This window comes from Periplaneta americana, chromosome 14 (assembly GCF_040183065.1).
Source record: "Periplaneta americana isolate PAMFEO1 chromosome 14, P.americana_PAMFEO1_priV1, whole genome shotgun sequence".
NCBI classification, from domain to species: Eukaryota; Metazoa; Arthropoda; class Insecta; order Blattodea; family Blattidae; genus Periplaneta; species Periplaneta americana.
In genome coordinates this window covers 120,732,665-120,749,646 of record NC_091130.1, presented here as the reverse complement: position 1 = coordinate 120,749,646, position 16,982 = coordinate 120,732,665, and the positions used below count along the sequence as shown (strand labels likewise).

At 34.0% G+C, this 16,982-nt stretch overlaps 1 protein-coding gene across 1 annotated transcript in view; it reads left to right on the top strand.

The window, feature by feature from the left end:
• The first annotated feature begins 1,316 nt into the window (after positions 1-1,316).
• LOC138713022 (uncharacterized) overlaps positions 1,317-16,982 on the top strand; it is a 610,186-nt gene continuing 594,520 nt past the window's right edge. The window contains exon 1 of the mRNA XM_069844704.1: positions 1,317-1,454. The gene's annotated coding sequence lies outside the window, so the exon portion shown is untranslated. The remainder of the gene's footprint in view (positions 1,455-16,982) is intronic.

The following is a 16,982-nucleotide window of genomic DNA, read 5'->3' as shown; positions in this document are numbered from 1 at the left end:
TTATATTAATTATATCATTATTATTATTATTATTATTATCATTATCATCATCATCATCACCATTATCCAAAAATTGACTCTTATTCTAAGTTTATTTCATTATATTCATAAATTAACTCATTTATCCTCATTCCATTACTCTAATTTCTTTACAGACGTTACACGCAATAATACGCATTTCCTCGAATACCCTGTCACTTCTATAAAGTACAGAGTACCTAGTAACTTATAAACAAACGCGGATAAATAGACTGAAAAGGGTATAGGGTATAAAATCTCATACGAAGATATTTGAATTATTTTTACATTTCAGTTTGATTCCATGTTATTACGTAACACGGGACAATAAGAAGTGATGTGCGCAAGCGCAGAGCGGTCGATTGCACGCGCAATGTTCACGAGTGGGTAAGTATTATATCCTACCTGTTGGTTCTGGTCCATAGAGGGGGAGTCTGGGGGTGTTTCCCTAGCAACGAACGAAGACTGACTACCAGCGGTACATCTCCGTCGTCACAAACCCCAGTGATGTGGTGTATAGGGCTCGTAAAAGGGTGTGAAACGGATAGAGTTGGACCAAGAATTATCGTGAAAATAATGGTGGTTATATTCAATGATAAAGTGTTCAAATTTTCGACTAAATGTATGTGGTTCAATACGGTACTACTGTATAATCTATACGTTTTGAAAACATAGTGGATCGCTTAGAATCAGAGGCAAAGTTGGGTTCACAAAACAGTATTAAGGGAGACAAAAAAATTGTGTATATTTTAATTATAAATGTTTTGTACAAACACGTAATTTACAGCCTAAAATGTTTATGTGTTTAAATTAACTTCACTTCATAAATTTAAAGCTTTCGTTCCTAGAGACAACAAAGTTTATTAAAATAAAAAGCTTTCATGTGTTTTCAATTTAATGTAATTGTTATACAGTGTCTGCAAAAGAACGTGAATCAATACTTGTTGAAAGAATGGTAGACTTTGCATATAACAATCGTAACAACAGTATTAACAACTTCACAAACAATCAAATGTTCGCTGAAGTTTTAAGAATTTGTGTTTAATTAACGTTCGTAATATATTAAATATTTAGTATTTAAAATAACATGGTTGAGAAACGACTAATTATTCAAGATCACAATTTATTAACAGCTCTTAAACGTAACACAACTGCAATTATTAGCCTAAAAGATTAAAATTTCTCTATTATATATTTTTTTAAATTGAAACTTCATATTATTTGTGTATCAAACTCACCAATTCTTCTATGGGACTAGGAAGATTTTTATTAATAAAAAAATATTGCGGACGATAATCATAAAAGGTTCAGTGGTCGTACACTGACTTTTCGTTGAATCAGTGACCGTACGTGATCATTAAGAAAATCAACGTCCCTGCTTCGATGAGCAGGAGAAGATAAATCAGCGAATGTGAAAGACATATCTTCAGACAAAGGTAGGTTCATTTAATATATAACTTTCTCTACTATTATTGTTATTGTGTGTAACTGTTTGTCAGAACTGACTCACGTTATAGTTTTAATACGTCTGATCCCATTATGTATAGAACTGGACCGATACTTTAACTACGCCCTAAGTTTCTGATTATTTTAATTTATATCCATCGTTATTTTTCAAAGTTTACGATTAAACGTTAGAAATTTCTTTAATAGAGTACACCTTTCTGGGGTAATTTTGCAGTAATTCGTTTATAAAAGGTATATATTTACAGCTATGAATATATAAAGAAATAAAAATATAAGGTGCTGAACAATAATGTACAGTGTTTTGAATGAAAACGTTTATCTAAATATTTTCCGTAGGTTCATGACAAGTAGATTAAAATTATATTAACTGCGCAGAAATACTAAACTTGCAACTCCATGCACATGAGACCAACAGGTTGACTGGAAAGTAATAAAGGAGTCTCGGATCTTTGTTACAGCTCAGTTCGCACTTTTAATGCACTTTTTATGAGGAACGTTTCACATATTAAAAAACTGTTTATTCTACGGGGATTTTCGGTAAGTAAATTATGTGATAGCAAAGTTACACTTAATAAACTTGCATCAAATTAAAAGTTACATTCCAATATCAAATAATATACTTTAAAATTACGTGGGAATATATTAAACTGAAAATTTACTAAACACTATTCTCAGCTTCATATAATTTATTTACTTATTTAAATCCACCACCAACAGAAGCAGGTTTCCAATTACAGGTGGCTTACATAGATACATACATAAAATACATGATAAGAAAAAAAAAACAAAACAAACAATACAAACGAAAGAAAGATAATACATAACGGTAATAGATGCTAGAATATAATATTGCAGTTAATATAATGCCAAATTTCAATATAATGATGTAAAATTATTTTAAAACTAAATACACTTCTTCATAATTTAAATATCTAAGGATATGCAATTCTTTTTTATATTGTATGAAATTTTTCAACTGATAAACTGAAATTTAATTCAGAATCACAGTTTAAAGACAGAGAGTTGTAAGTATTACACATAACAAACAATGGAGAATTCTTGAAGAAAACAGTTCTAGCGATGACAATAACAAAAGGTTGCCTATTACGTAATTCTGTTTTATTTACATTGAACTGAAGAAATTTAAGAAAATCGCAGTTATTCAATATACCATTAACAGTCTTACAGAGTAAAATTAGACTACATTAATCGTCGAGATTTTAAAGTTTTATAACTAAATTAAAAAAGTAACTGAATATATGAAATTTGCTTGTCATAAGACGACACGTGATGTTTTTAAAATATAAATAACGTAAAAATCTTTTCTGTATCCTTTCTATTTGCATCTGATGGGACTGGAACTGAGGTGACCATATTACAGACGCTTACTTTAGCTTACTCCTAACTAGAGTTTTACATAGAGTATCAATAGTATTTATATTAGTATAGTATATAGCTAATTAAATGACATCTGATTTACAATTTCATTGAAGATATTCCTAATAAATTTACATCAAATTAAAAGTTGCACTACAATATTAAATATAGACTGCAAAACGGTATTTTTCGAATACAGAGGGGAGAGCTATTAATCCTTCCCATTGAAGGCTTTAAGGAACCAACATGGACAAATACCCAATGTCCCATTCCTACCTTCCCGTGGTTCAGCTGTTAGTAAGCATAATTTTACAAGCTGAACTAAAGGGAGGGGCTACTCATCAATTAGCACTGGTCAGCTGGGTGAGTTAATGACCGAATTTGGTATAATTTTCCTCTATTCAGTACCTAATTCCCTCTTTACCCTTTCCTATCCAGTCCTCTGACTGAACTCTTACTTTCTTCGACCCCGACGGTATTAGAGCATTCGAGGCCTAGGGGTTCATTTCCCTTTCCTTCCTACCCTCTCTATTTTCTGTTCCTAGTGCTGACGTGCTATCGCACTAAAATCGTCCTCCAGTGGCTTAAGGAGGGAAAGCTGGTGATCAACAACTAGGTGCAGTGGACCCGTTGACCAACAGCAGGTGTGGTCCTCCAGACATTCTGGGAGTTGTGTGTGAATGAAGTAGCCACCAAAACGTTAAAATATGGTGTTCACTTAAATCGGCTACAACTTGCCATTTATCTATGAAAAATATTGAAGTGCAAGAGGTCGAATGACTTTATTGTCAAACGCCTGGCATTAGAAAATAACAACAATATTAAATAATATATTTAAAAATACGTAATGACATATTAAACTGAAAATGTATTAAACACTATACTCAACTTCATATAGCTAATTAAATAAGATCTGATTTATAATTTCATTGAAGATATTCCCAATAAACTGGCATCAAATTAAAAGTTGTATTTAAATATTAAATAATATATTTAAAAATACGAAATAACATAATAAACTGAAAATTTATTAAACACTATTCTCAATTTCATATAGTTAATTAAATAAGATCTAATTTAGAATTCATTGAAGATATTCCGCATAAACTTGCATCACATTAAAAGTTGTATTCCAATATTAAATAATATATAGGCTATAAAATTACGTGATAACATATTAAACTGAAAATTTACTAAACACTATTCTCAACTTCATACAGCTAATTAAATAATATATGATTTACAATTTCATTGCATTAAAAATGCATGAATATTGAAAAATATTAGATTCAACAACATATAAATTTTCGAAAATCATAAAATACTAATATAACAGAATACCTTCGATAGGGGTAGGTATTATAACATGATTGAAATGTTAATTTAATTTCATGATCGTAGTGAAACTGAACACGCGTTTAAAGGTTGGTAGTTTTGTCGTTATACTAGATCTCATTAGTACTCACTAGAAATTAATGAGCCAGAAATGAAGAACTGTAATTTGTCCAGAACCGCAATGCATTTCACAGTACTGAAGTTTAACAGAATGCGCGGATTTCTAATTATTAAATTATAATTTTGCCTATTATTATTATTATTATTATTATTATTATTATTATTATTATTATTGTTATTACTATTATTATTATTATTATTACTTCAGAATAATAGTAATATACGTTACAAGAGCGGTATGTTGACGTTTTCATGTTCGAGGAAAAGATTGAAAAAACGAAACGTAGTTGATTTTTTTAATTTCCGAGAACATGAAAAACAAACATACCGCTCGCGTATCGTACATTATTTTGTGCGAAGATCGTTTATTACATAAATGAAAGACGAATTTCTAATTAGTTGCAATGAAATCCCCATGTTGGTTTCTGTTTAATGACTCCAACTTCGGAACACCAAAATATCTTTCTTCAACATTGTTGCTGTAAAATGTTTTCTGTGTTTACTATACTCCAGCAGGCCGTGATATACGTCTGTCTCTTTTTTCCTCCAGTCTATAAATGCGAACTTAAAACAAACGGTAAGGTTATGTAATGATTTATTTTTAATTTTAATATTTTAACAATATTATTTATATAACTTATTGCAGTAATAACATCGGCATCTGGAATATTGTTGATTTTTTCACGGCTTCCTTAATGTTACTTGTATCAGGAATGCAATAAGTTTCGTGGAGTAGTAGACTTTACTTAATTTTTGCAAATATTAAAAAAAAAACAATAATTAACATTGCAATTTAGGTGAAATTGCAGTGGTAAGTTTCCAATTTATAATTATTACTATGTTAAACGTCTCTAAAAGTAATATGTTAAAAGCCTAAAGCAGTAAAATGAATGTCGCGCTTAAGCGGTAAGAAGAGGGAAATTGTTATGTGTGTTATGTTGGGAATACTGAATGTGGTATTTCACACTTACCGCGTATTGGTTCTGTGCGGAAAACAAGCAAATACGCACGATCTCGCACAAAGTAATAGAACTAACACTTACATACTATTGATAATTTGACGTTGAAGGGTGGACTTTGCTATTCTTCTGTAAAATCATATCAATACAACCAGGTTGATTTGTTGTCTTATTTCACCTGTAATATTTTTTTTTTAATTTGAAAATTTAGAGGATAAAATGTTGCATACAGGTAGAAGGCACTCTTTAACAATCTCCGAATATTAAATGGCTTAATTTCTGCTACGTGGTACGATATTTTTATCGTCAGTTCGTTTTTATGTACAGTGGAATACGACACTTTCTGTTCAGATATTACGGACATGTTTAATATTTGAGTTTTTCTATGCTTGACTGAGAATATTTTGGATACTTGTTATCAAAATTTGAATTCACGCTAATGTAATATCTATTGAGATACTTAAAAACATTTATAGCTTATTATTATATCAAGACATAATGAGCACATGAGAAATGAAACTACCTTTTTCTTAAATAAAATCAATACGTGTCGTTGAACACCTTAAGTTTTCTCCGGTTGCACGTTATTACAGAAATTAAATAATTCTCAAGAAAACAATAGTAACAGTAATATTAGTTCAAGAGCTGCAATAAATGTATTTGGAAGCCCCATGTGGCCCGCGGGCCGTGTAATGAGTACCACTATACTGGACTCTTAATAATAATTCTTACAGAGTAAAAGATCAATAAATGTTCCACTCTGGCGACAAATAATACTGTAAAGAATTTCATCAAACTTGTTTAAACTATTCGTCAAAAAATGGAATACATGTTAATTTTTTTAGCAGGCTATTTTACGACGCTTTATCAACAGCTTAGATTATTTAGCGTCTGAATGAGATTAAGGTGATAATGCCGGTGAAATGAGACCGGGGTCCACCACCAATACTTACCCAGCATTTGCTCGTAATGGGTTGAGGGAAAACCCCGGAAAAAACCTCAACCAAGTAGTTTGCCGCTACCGGGAATCGAACCCGGGCCACCTGGTTTCACGGCCAGACGTGCTAACCGTTACTCCAGAGGTGTGGACTGTTACTTTCCTATGTGCGTATTTTTTCTCCCTAAACTTTACTACAGATCAAGTCAAACATAACTTGCCGTTATTCTCACTGAGCCACGATGATGATTTTTGACGAATAACTTGGTCTTCCCCTTCGTTTTTCCTGTTAGCTGTTCCCTCTAAGCTTGGCGCAGGACAAAATGCATGGGTTTTCCCTTCTTAATTATTGTATGCACTAAATAGACGATACTATTCTACTGGCAATTTGCATTATCAATCTCGTTAGTGAGTTGTCTAAACTATATTGAGAAAGCGTACTTTATACTAAAGGATAGTTGGATACAGAGTGCAAGAACGCATTTTCCTTGTTGAAGGGAAGTTACCACTTATCGCACGCAAAATAACGGTAAAAATAGCCTGTCTTCAAGTAAGGTGGGTGCTCCTGTTATGGCCATGTTCCTCATATGGCCACCCCCCTATTGTGACTTAGTTAACCAAAAAATCCGCTAAATTGCAGCAGCATCCAGTGAAAGGGCATCCTGGTATGTCACTTGATCGTTTTCCATCCAGCGAGGTTGAGCAATATGGCGTCAGTTGCCTGTTTTGCGGTTTTCATGTGACCTCGTCTCATTTTTCTCTGATAAGTCTCCTTTGTTTTATGTATGTTTTTCAAAGACTTCTTTCACGGAAACCATCGTACTCCATTCAGTTTTTAATGTTCTGTTGATTGGTGGTGTAGTTTATTGCGTAACTTTTACGAGTTATTCATAATCAAACGATTTTCGTGAAAGTTTACCTGCTCCTGATATGGCTATATCAACTGCACCATGGCCATATCAAATGCATCATGTCACTTGATCGTTTTCCATCCAGCGAGGTTGAGCAATATGGCGTCAGTTGCCTGTTTTGCGGTTTTCATGTGACCTCGTCTTATTTTTCTCTGATAAGTCTCCTTTGTTTTATGTATGTTTTTCAAAGACTTCTTTCACGGAAACCATCGTACTCCATTCAGTTTTTAATGTTCTGTTGATTGGTGGTGTAGTTTATTGCGTAACTTTTACGAGTTATTCATAATCAAACGATTTTCGTGAAAGTTTACCTGCTCCTGATATGGCTATATCAACTGCACCATGGCCATATCAAATGCATCATGGCCATAACAAGTTCATTTCACTTTTATTTTTTCACCTGACAAATTTACATGCCTATAGCTGGGATTACGCAAAAATTTTATATTTGAAGAAAAAAAACTTAATTTTTATGGAAAAACCTGTTTTGACTACACTTTTGAATTATAAAAATGATTATTGTCATTTTTATTCATTTTACACCAAAATTATTTAATTTTAACACAGCTGCGTTATCAAACTGAAAACAATCACAATTTTTAGAACATGGAACAAGGGTGGCCATATCATGTGCACATGTTCCTGATATGGCCACTAGGTAGACTTTTGGAATTTGGGACTTTTTGGACGAATAAAGCTATTTTTATGGGAAAGGAAATTGTTTTAAGAAAGTCCATTAGACTGAGAACGAGTAAGGAAAAAGTGGTTTACATTTTTTTTCAAAATGGCGGCTAGAAAAATTGTCAAACCTTAGCATGGCCATATCAGGGACACCTACCTTAGTCTTAAATATACAGGGTGACCCGTTTGGGTATGGATAAAATAAAAACACCGTAAAACTTTTACTACTGAACTTCATTTCTTTAAACTTTGTGTATACAACACGAAAGATGGGAGGTTCCTCAGAGCTCAACATGAACCCAATTACGCACCCTGCACAACTCATAACGGTGATGCAATTCAGCCCATGTCCGTTGTAACATAAGAAGGATGATTTGTTGAAAAGTTTAGAATAATTTTTACTCTCAGATCATCAATCTTCCTGAGTTTCTGTTAATAGACAATGTCTTTAACAAAACCCCACACGAAGAAGTCAGGACGGGTTAAAACTGGGGACTTTGGGGACCAAGCCAAGAGATAGCTGCCTCTCGTACTGGGTTTCGCCTGCGACCTCCTACATGTTTTTTTAATCCAGAACCTGTTTCTACAAATGTTCGATACCACAACATTATGGAATCGTATTTAGGTACATTACGCACACCATACTCACGTCGAAATTCCCTTTGAACTCTTTTAACGCTCTCAAATTTAGCATATCAAAGAACACATTGTGCCCGCTGTTGGTTTGTAGTAGCCATTTGAATAATCTACTATTTTCAATTCTCCTTTCAGATTATACATTGTTGATTGTCTTATATGGACACTCCCATCTTTTAGTCATAATATAACCAGCAAGAAATTTTTCCTACTATCACAATAGGTTTATAATAATAAATTAATATTATCCATACCCAAACGTATCAGACTGTAATACTGCACTACTTATCAGAGCTCTTTCATTCTCTTACAGATGTGTGTATAGACATTAAGATTTAAAATAAAAAATAATGGTTACTCTAGAGTAAATCTTTCCCCTTAAAATTATTTTTTAATTTAAACATAATGTCTTTATAAATTCACTACACCCTGTGATTAGGTATACTCTATTCACTTATTATAGCACACATTGAATTGAAATTTTAGCCAATTACTACTAATAGATACTAAAACACACCCTGCCAAAATTAGTAATATGTCAGTAATATTATGGTCATAGGGCTTATACCAATCATCACCTCCACTTACTTACTTACTGGCTTTTAAGGAACCCGGAGGTTCATTGCCGCCCTCACAAAAGCCCGCCATTGGTCCTTATCCTGAGCTAGATTAATCCATTCTCTATCATCATATCCCACCTCCCTCAAATCCATTTTAATATTATCTTCCCATCTATGTCTCGGCCTCCCTAAAGGTCTTTTTCCCTCCGGCCTCCCACCTAACACCCTATATGCATTTCTGGATTCGCCCATACGTGCTACATGCCCTGCCCATCTCAAACGTCTGGATTTAGTGTTCCTAATTATGTCAGGTGAAGAATACAATGCGTGCAGTCTGAAAACCTTATTCCTTTGCTGTGGTCGTGCCAGAGAATCAGTCCCATTCCGAGGCTTATTTGAAGGATTCGTAACAAGCTGTTTTTTTTACGGTGATGGATTGTTAGCCCTTCGCCCAACCCCCAAGCTGGAGGACCACTCCTCATCGGCTGTCCGCGACTGCTTATTCAAAATATTCACAGCTACCTCCATATCTATCATCACCTTCAAAAATATTTTTTTTTTCGCAACGAAAAGTTGTATTTTTTCGGATCAAATTTCTGCACATTTAAATGACAAAACTAAAATTCTTTCAATAATTTATTGTCATAATACACTGTTGTACATATTGGGAATTAACTCAATGGTTTTCTCAAAACACTTTATGAAATATTTCATATGATACCATTTTTATCTAGAAAAGGAAGCAAAAACGAGCTAAACTGGATTAAACTTTTTCGTTTGAAATATCTCAAAGAATAATCCCCTGAAATTAATGACATTACTTACGGTTAATACTGTATATTAATTCATACATATTGCGTATGTACATATCAAATCGAATATTTTTATTGTTATTGACTAGAAAAAAAATTGTTAAAATATTATTCCAGAACGTTTGTCTAACCTTATCTGATCACCTTTACTTTTTAACTTCGCTCTAGAATATGCCATTAGGAAAGTTCAGGATAATAGACACGGTTTGGAGTTGAATGGGTTACATCAGCTTCTTGTCTATGCGGATGACGTGAATATGTTAGGAGAAAATTCACAAACGATTAGAGAAAACGCGAAAATTCTGCTTCAAGCAAGTAGAGGGATAGGTTTGGAAGTAAATCCCGAAAAGACTAAGTATATGATTATGTCTCGTGACCAGAATATTGTACGAAATGGAACTATAAAAATTGGAGATTTATCCTTCGAAGAGGTGGAAAAATTCAAATATCTTGGAGCAACAGTAACAAACATAAATGACACTCGGGAGGAAATTAAACGCAGAATAAATATGGGAAATGCGTGTTATTATTCGGTTGAGAAGCTTTCGTCATCTAGTCTTCTGTCAAAAAATCTGAAAGTTAGAATTTATAAAAGAGTTATATTACCGGTTGCTCTGTATGGTTGTGAAACTTGGACTCTCACTTTGAGAGAGGAACAGAGATTAAGGGTGTTTAAGAATAAGGTTCTTAGGGAAATATTTAGGGCTAAGAGGGATGAAGTTACAGGAGAATGGAGAAAGTTTCACAACACAGAGCTACACGCATTGTATACTTCACCTGACATACTTAGGACCATAAAATCCAGACGTTTGAGATGGGCAGGACATGTAGCACGTATGGGCGAATACAGAAATGCATATAGAGTGTTAGTTGGGAGGCCGGAGGATAAAAGACCTTTGGGGAGGCCGAGACGTAGATGGGAAGATAATATTAAAATGGACTTGAGGGAGGTAGGTTATGATGGTAGAGACTGGATTAATCTTACTCAGGATAGGGACCAATGGCTGGCTTATGTGAGGGCGGCAATGAACCTCCGGGTTCCTTAAAAGCTCATAAGCAGGGAAAGGATTTATATGTAAATACATATTTACTTATAAAGCTAATATAATTTATATTTTGCATTATCTTTATGTTTCACAATGTGTAGGGTTGAAAAATCCTACTTTTATTTTCCATATTTTTCCATATTTTAGAGTTTAGTACATATTTTCGTTAATTTCCATATATTTTCCATATTTCATATAAAACAGTCCATATTATATTAGGTTTAACAATAAAACAAAACAAAATTCCATTAACTTTTAAAAATACATTTCAACAATAGAGATTTAAACACATGTTCAGTAATCCCTTTAACATCAGAGTTATTTGAAAATTAGCAGTCCTATCAACAATGGGAAAGTAAGTTACAAAACTGTATTAATTTAATTTAAAATTTTTAACAGACTTCAGTTGTGCAGCTCAACAGTTAAATGCCAGTCAGAGTACACATAGGTTCAGTTTTGTAAATCATACTATAAAGACGGTAAATATGCCAAAAGTACGTCATTCAGTCAATTTAAAATCAAAACTAACAAGTTACATTTCAGAATTTAAAGAAGATGGTTTATCAACTGACAATAAAATATTATTTTGTAATTTGTGTCAGTGTGCAGTATCATCTACACAAAAGTTCCTGGTGCAACAACACATTACAACTAGTAAACATCAGGCCAACAAACAACTAAATTCCAAGCAGAGACAATTGTTTTTAACACAACCAACAACATCGAATGTAAGATCTGAGTTTAACATCGACCTGTGCCGTTCTCTCATCTCTGCTGATATTCCTCTCTACAAACTAAAGAATAAGGTCTTCAGGGAATTCCTTGAAAAATATACTCAACATACAATCCCGGATGAGTCAACACTTAGGAAGACGTATGCTCCATCCATCTACGATGAGACAATACAGAAGATAAGAGATGAAATTAAAGATAGTTCAATTTGGGTTTCCATTGATGAGACTCCCGACAAAGAAGGTAGACTTGTTGGTAATGTAGTTATCGGTTTGTTAAGTGAACAATATTCTGAACGAATTCTTTTACATTGTGATGTTCTAGAAAAGTGCAATAACAAAACTATAGTTAAACTGTTCAACGAAGCTATGGGTATCCTGTGGCCAAAGGGTATTATGTACGATAATGTGTTATTCTTTATTAGCGATGCTGCCCCTTATATGGTCAAAGCTGGACAAGCATTATCTGTTGTATATCCTAAATTGACTCATTTTACTTGTGTGGCGCATGCATTTCATCGTGTGGCAGAAGTGGTCAGAGACAATTTCCCTAAAGTAGATTTGTTGATTTCATCAGTGAAAAAAGTATTTCTCAAAGCTCCCAGTAGAGTTAACGTGTTGAAAGAAATGTACCCTGAAATTCCATTGCCACCAAAGCCAATTTTAACTAGATGGGGTACATGGCTAGAAGCAGTTGAATATTATGCCGAACATATAGACTCTATTAACAATGTTCTCCTTGCATTGGACTCTGAAGATGCAGTCTCAATTGATACTGCGAAAACAGTTACCTGTGACATAAGTGTGAAGAATGACTTAGCTCACATTCAGCATACATTTTCATGCATCATAAAAACGCTCAAAAGTCTCCAAAATAGGCACCTTTCACTATCTGAAAGTTTTGAAATTATAAATAGTACTGTGGAACAACTGAATCGTGGTAGAGGTAAAGTTGCAGATGCAGTAAGAGCTAAGGTGGACACTGTACTTTCAAAAAACCCTGGATATGAAGAACTACAAAAGGTTGTTGCTGTGATGAGTGGTGAATCAACAGTGAAGATTAACTTGGACTTATCCCCAGCAGACATTGTGAAATTGAATTATGTACCAGTTACTTCTTGTGACGTCGAACGCTCTTTTAGTCAGTATAAATCTATCCTCAGAGACAATAGAAGAAGATTCACTTTTCAGCACTTGAAAGAAATGTTTGTAACCTATTGTTATGGTAACAGACAATAAAAATTGTGTTTTGTTGAAACTACATTGGAAGATAAGGTACGTCCATTATATTTTTTGTTTAGTTTGATTAAAATGTACCAATATTTAACGTACATAGTCATTTTTTTTATAATTTTAAGTCCATATTTAATTCCATATTTTGGTAAAAATCCATATTTAATTCCATATTTTGGTAAAAATAACTACATATATATTTACATATTTCATATATTTTTAGTCCATATAAATCCGTTCCCTGCTCATAAGTAAGTAAGTAAGTATTTAACCTTATCTGTACTTCGAAAAAATATCTTCATTTTGTGTATGTATACAATATATTTCACAAACGTAATGATAATTTGGTGAGTAATTCAATGTTTCTTATAGTAATTTTACATCAAGATTAGACTATAAATACTGTATAGAACAACATTTTATAAACAAGACATTTCTTCTTACGTCGAAGCATTCAATTGGAATTCTAGGTTTAATATGGAATAGAATCGAATATTTGAATACAATTTATTCTAAGTACAATACACAAAAGCATGCAACATGCTAATTTTAATTTATTTGAATTCTTAACTTTGTTCAAGAACTATACATAGATTGAGAGATCTTAGTAGAAATATAGGTTACAGAGGGCGCGGCCAAGATGCGAACAGAGTATCTCATAAAATTGAAATAAATTCGTGAGCACTTACAGTTTGGCTTCGTAAATTTAACCTGAAATCATTAGCTTCCTTGTGAATATCCACTTCTCAGTGTTTATGCATATACTTAGAGAAATGGAGTTGCAGAGTTTCTTCTATTAAGAGTTCTAAGTAGACATAAATTTTGTAGTAAATAAAGTCTTTGATGCTTAATTAGGATTCGTCATAATGAAGTTTTCTACAGTAAAGTTTCCAACGTTCTGTTCTTTTGCTCTCGTCAGTTGCCTGCAGATGTTGTTCTATTGGTTAATTACATTACAGTTTAGAATAATAAATTAAGTTATGTTTTATTTTTTTTAGAGAACTGAAGTTTTCTTACAACAAGGAAACTTTTATATGACTTCAAAAAAGTTTCTATACAAGGCGACTCATATTTAGGTCCAACTTTTTGTTCGTTTATCACAAGTAAATTAATTAACATGGCAGAATCAAAGTAGCATGAACTAATAGTCCAATCATTACGATTGCTTAAAATTCCACCAATATTAAAATTCGATGTAAGCACCAGAATTTTCTGCACATTTTTCCAGACGTGGCTGAACGTTCTGTACTGCTGTCACAAGCATTTCATTTGGCACCCAGCGACACTCCTCTCGTCTGACCATTGAATGTGTCGCAAAAGATTATGTTCCTCTTGAATCCATGCTATAGGTATCCTACAAGCAAAACTCAGCTCGAACTCCTCGCGGCGCGCATGCTATACCCCTCTTAACCTCCTGCAGTAGGCTTGAGAGCATGCTGGGAACGGGAGCATACGTCATCTGCGCGAGACAGTGACGCCCGCTGGATTCTGCGCACTGAGTTTTACTTGTTGGATTCCTAAAACTATGGGACAAATGTAAAGACGTCATAATTTAATGAACTAAGGTTATGGAACAACTCAAAATCATTGTAATAAATGTTAACTACTATACATTACTCATAAAAACAACATATTCTTAAAAGAAAATAGCACTGTACGTTTCAGAGGTCTGCATCGGACGTTTTCGCTCGAGCGTGAAGTAGTTCGTAGCATAATCCGATAGGTAGCGCACATGCATGATGGATAAAATTGTCGCGAGCGATAAATCCTCGAACTGTATAAGCCGAGCGTTAGACATTCGTTCTTATTACATTGATGAACTGTGCAGTAACATCATAGATGTTTATCATTTCAAAACTTTGCGGTGTTTAACTAACCCCTCCATAGTACAACTACAATACTTGCTTTAAAATGTAATATAAATGTTGTAGGTAAATGTTTCCCCCCCCCCCACACACACACAGGAGTGATTTTGTTTTTGCCACATCTGATAGATGTTATTGGATGTAAATGTAATTATTATAAACGGAGAACACAATCACGATAATGCAAGAACCGTATCAAGTTTTCTAATAATAATAATAATAATAATAATAATAATAATAATAATAATAATAATAATAATAATAATAATTAGTGTATCAATCTTTGCGTCTGTAACAGTTGTGCAGCATGATTATTCGTTTTATTATATTTTCTGTGACATTATCTCTGCTACTAATATTGTTATTAATCTACTGCTATATCAATAATATTTTGTAAAACGTTTTTACATTGTCGCAGTATATAGGCGGAACACTATGTATGGACCTAAAATATTATATATGTAGTAAATCAAATATTGAATAATTATTAATTAGCAATAATAACTGTATATCGAAGTTTTTCATACTATTTTATTTATAACTTCATGTTACTGTTTTGGTACATTCCATTGACTGTTCCATTAAACGTTTGTCATAAACGCAGAAAATAAAGCCTTATTTTTACCGTGTGAGCAAAACATATGTGTATCTTATCTGTCGCCTTCCATACAAAATAAGACATGTCGGTGAGATGAACTTGTACTGTGCTTCTATTTATTACGAGCGTATCACGACCGATCTTATTTCACTCGAGGGTGCGACACTCGACCGAGTTCAAGCGAGCGATTTAATTCCAATGCAGCACTCTGATGCCTATAGTAGAGACTCCGCAAACTCCATTCTGATATCACAGTCCTCACATGACAGAGCTTGCACAAAGTGTGGCTTCCATGACCGCCAATTCATGGGGTTTAGGAACCGCTGCACGGACCCATAGGATACATCAGATTCCCGCTGGTACTGTCGAATGGATTTCTTAGTCCCTATTTACACTTGCTATTTGTCGCGCAACATCAAGCGCTTTCTGTCGGCTATATGTAGCATCACCGTTTACACTTGGCAGATTTTTCGCCCACAAGTCGACGCAAGTTGTCAAGCAACGTCCTATATCAAGCGCTTTCTGTCGGCTAAATGTAGTATCACCGTTCAATCTTGGCAGATTTCTCGTCTGCTACTCGAGGCTAGTTGTTGAGCTCGAGCAACGTGTCAATGATGTGGTGAGCCTTTTAAATGAACACAATGGATTTTAACAATTAAAAATGTAGCTGTTTTAGCTTCTGCAGCTTTTGGTGTTTCGTTAGCTTGCACTAATGAGAAGCAAAAAAAAAACACACACACAAAAAAAAAAACAAAGAGAGACTGGGAAAGGAACTGGATATCCAGAAGGAAAGAGAAAGGGTTATTGAAGGCTCTGGTTATTCCATGTTCAAACTGGAACAAAATTGTCCAATAGATATTTATTGCATTAAAATGAATTGAAAGTTTATTTTTTTTTTTCTTGCATATTGACTCCTGATGTTCTTTATTTTTGTTTTGATGTCGGAGGGAACAGTATTGGGACGAACAGACTCCAAATTTTTACAAATAAACTCCCTCCGAATCCTATTGTGATAGTCCTTATTTCTGATGTCATATAAGCATGGACATTCCTCGTAAAGCTCGATTAATTTCATTACTTGGTTTTTGTTCCACTCTGACATGATGCTACAAAGCACGCGGAAACAGAGAAAGAGCTGGTTAAAAGTTGTCTGCTACTGCTTTTCCGAACCATGTTCGGGTCCTGTCGCGTCAATTCGGCTGGCCCACCTAGGAAATGTCGCACAGAAATAGAAACAGCTTCTACCCAGCAGATGTCGAAAGAGAAGGAAAGAAATCCGTACTGCGCATGCGCCCGCGCTATAAGTCGAACGACATTAAGCTAGTGTAAATAGGGACATAGGACTTCTCTGGAAGGGCTCAGTAGCGGCTGCTTTGGCAGTCTCTTCATGGTCTTGTAGTCCGGCGTCGCATTTCTTCCTTTCACAATTCTCCACCATCTCTGCACCATAATTGGGGACACCTCCTTTCGAGCAGCAATTCGTGCTCGATCGTACACAGAAGTCTTGTGGCCATGGTTAATGTTTTTTTTTTTTTTTTTAAGGTTCACACCACATTTTTCTGATTACATTAAATATTTCGGACCGTACTGAGAACACAATAAACTAAAATAAAATGATAGCTTCTTTTGTGATTTTAATGGTATGGAACACGGTACATTTTAGCAGTGGAATGGGTCACTTAACCTGATTGGTTTC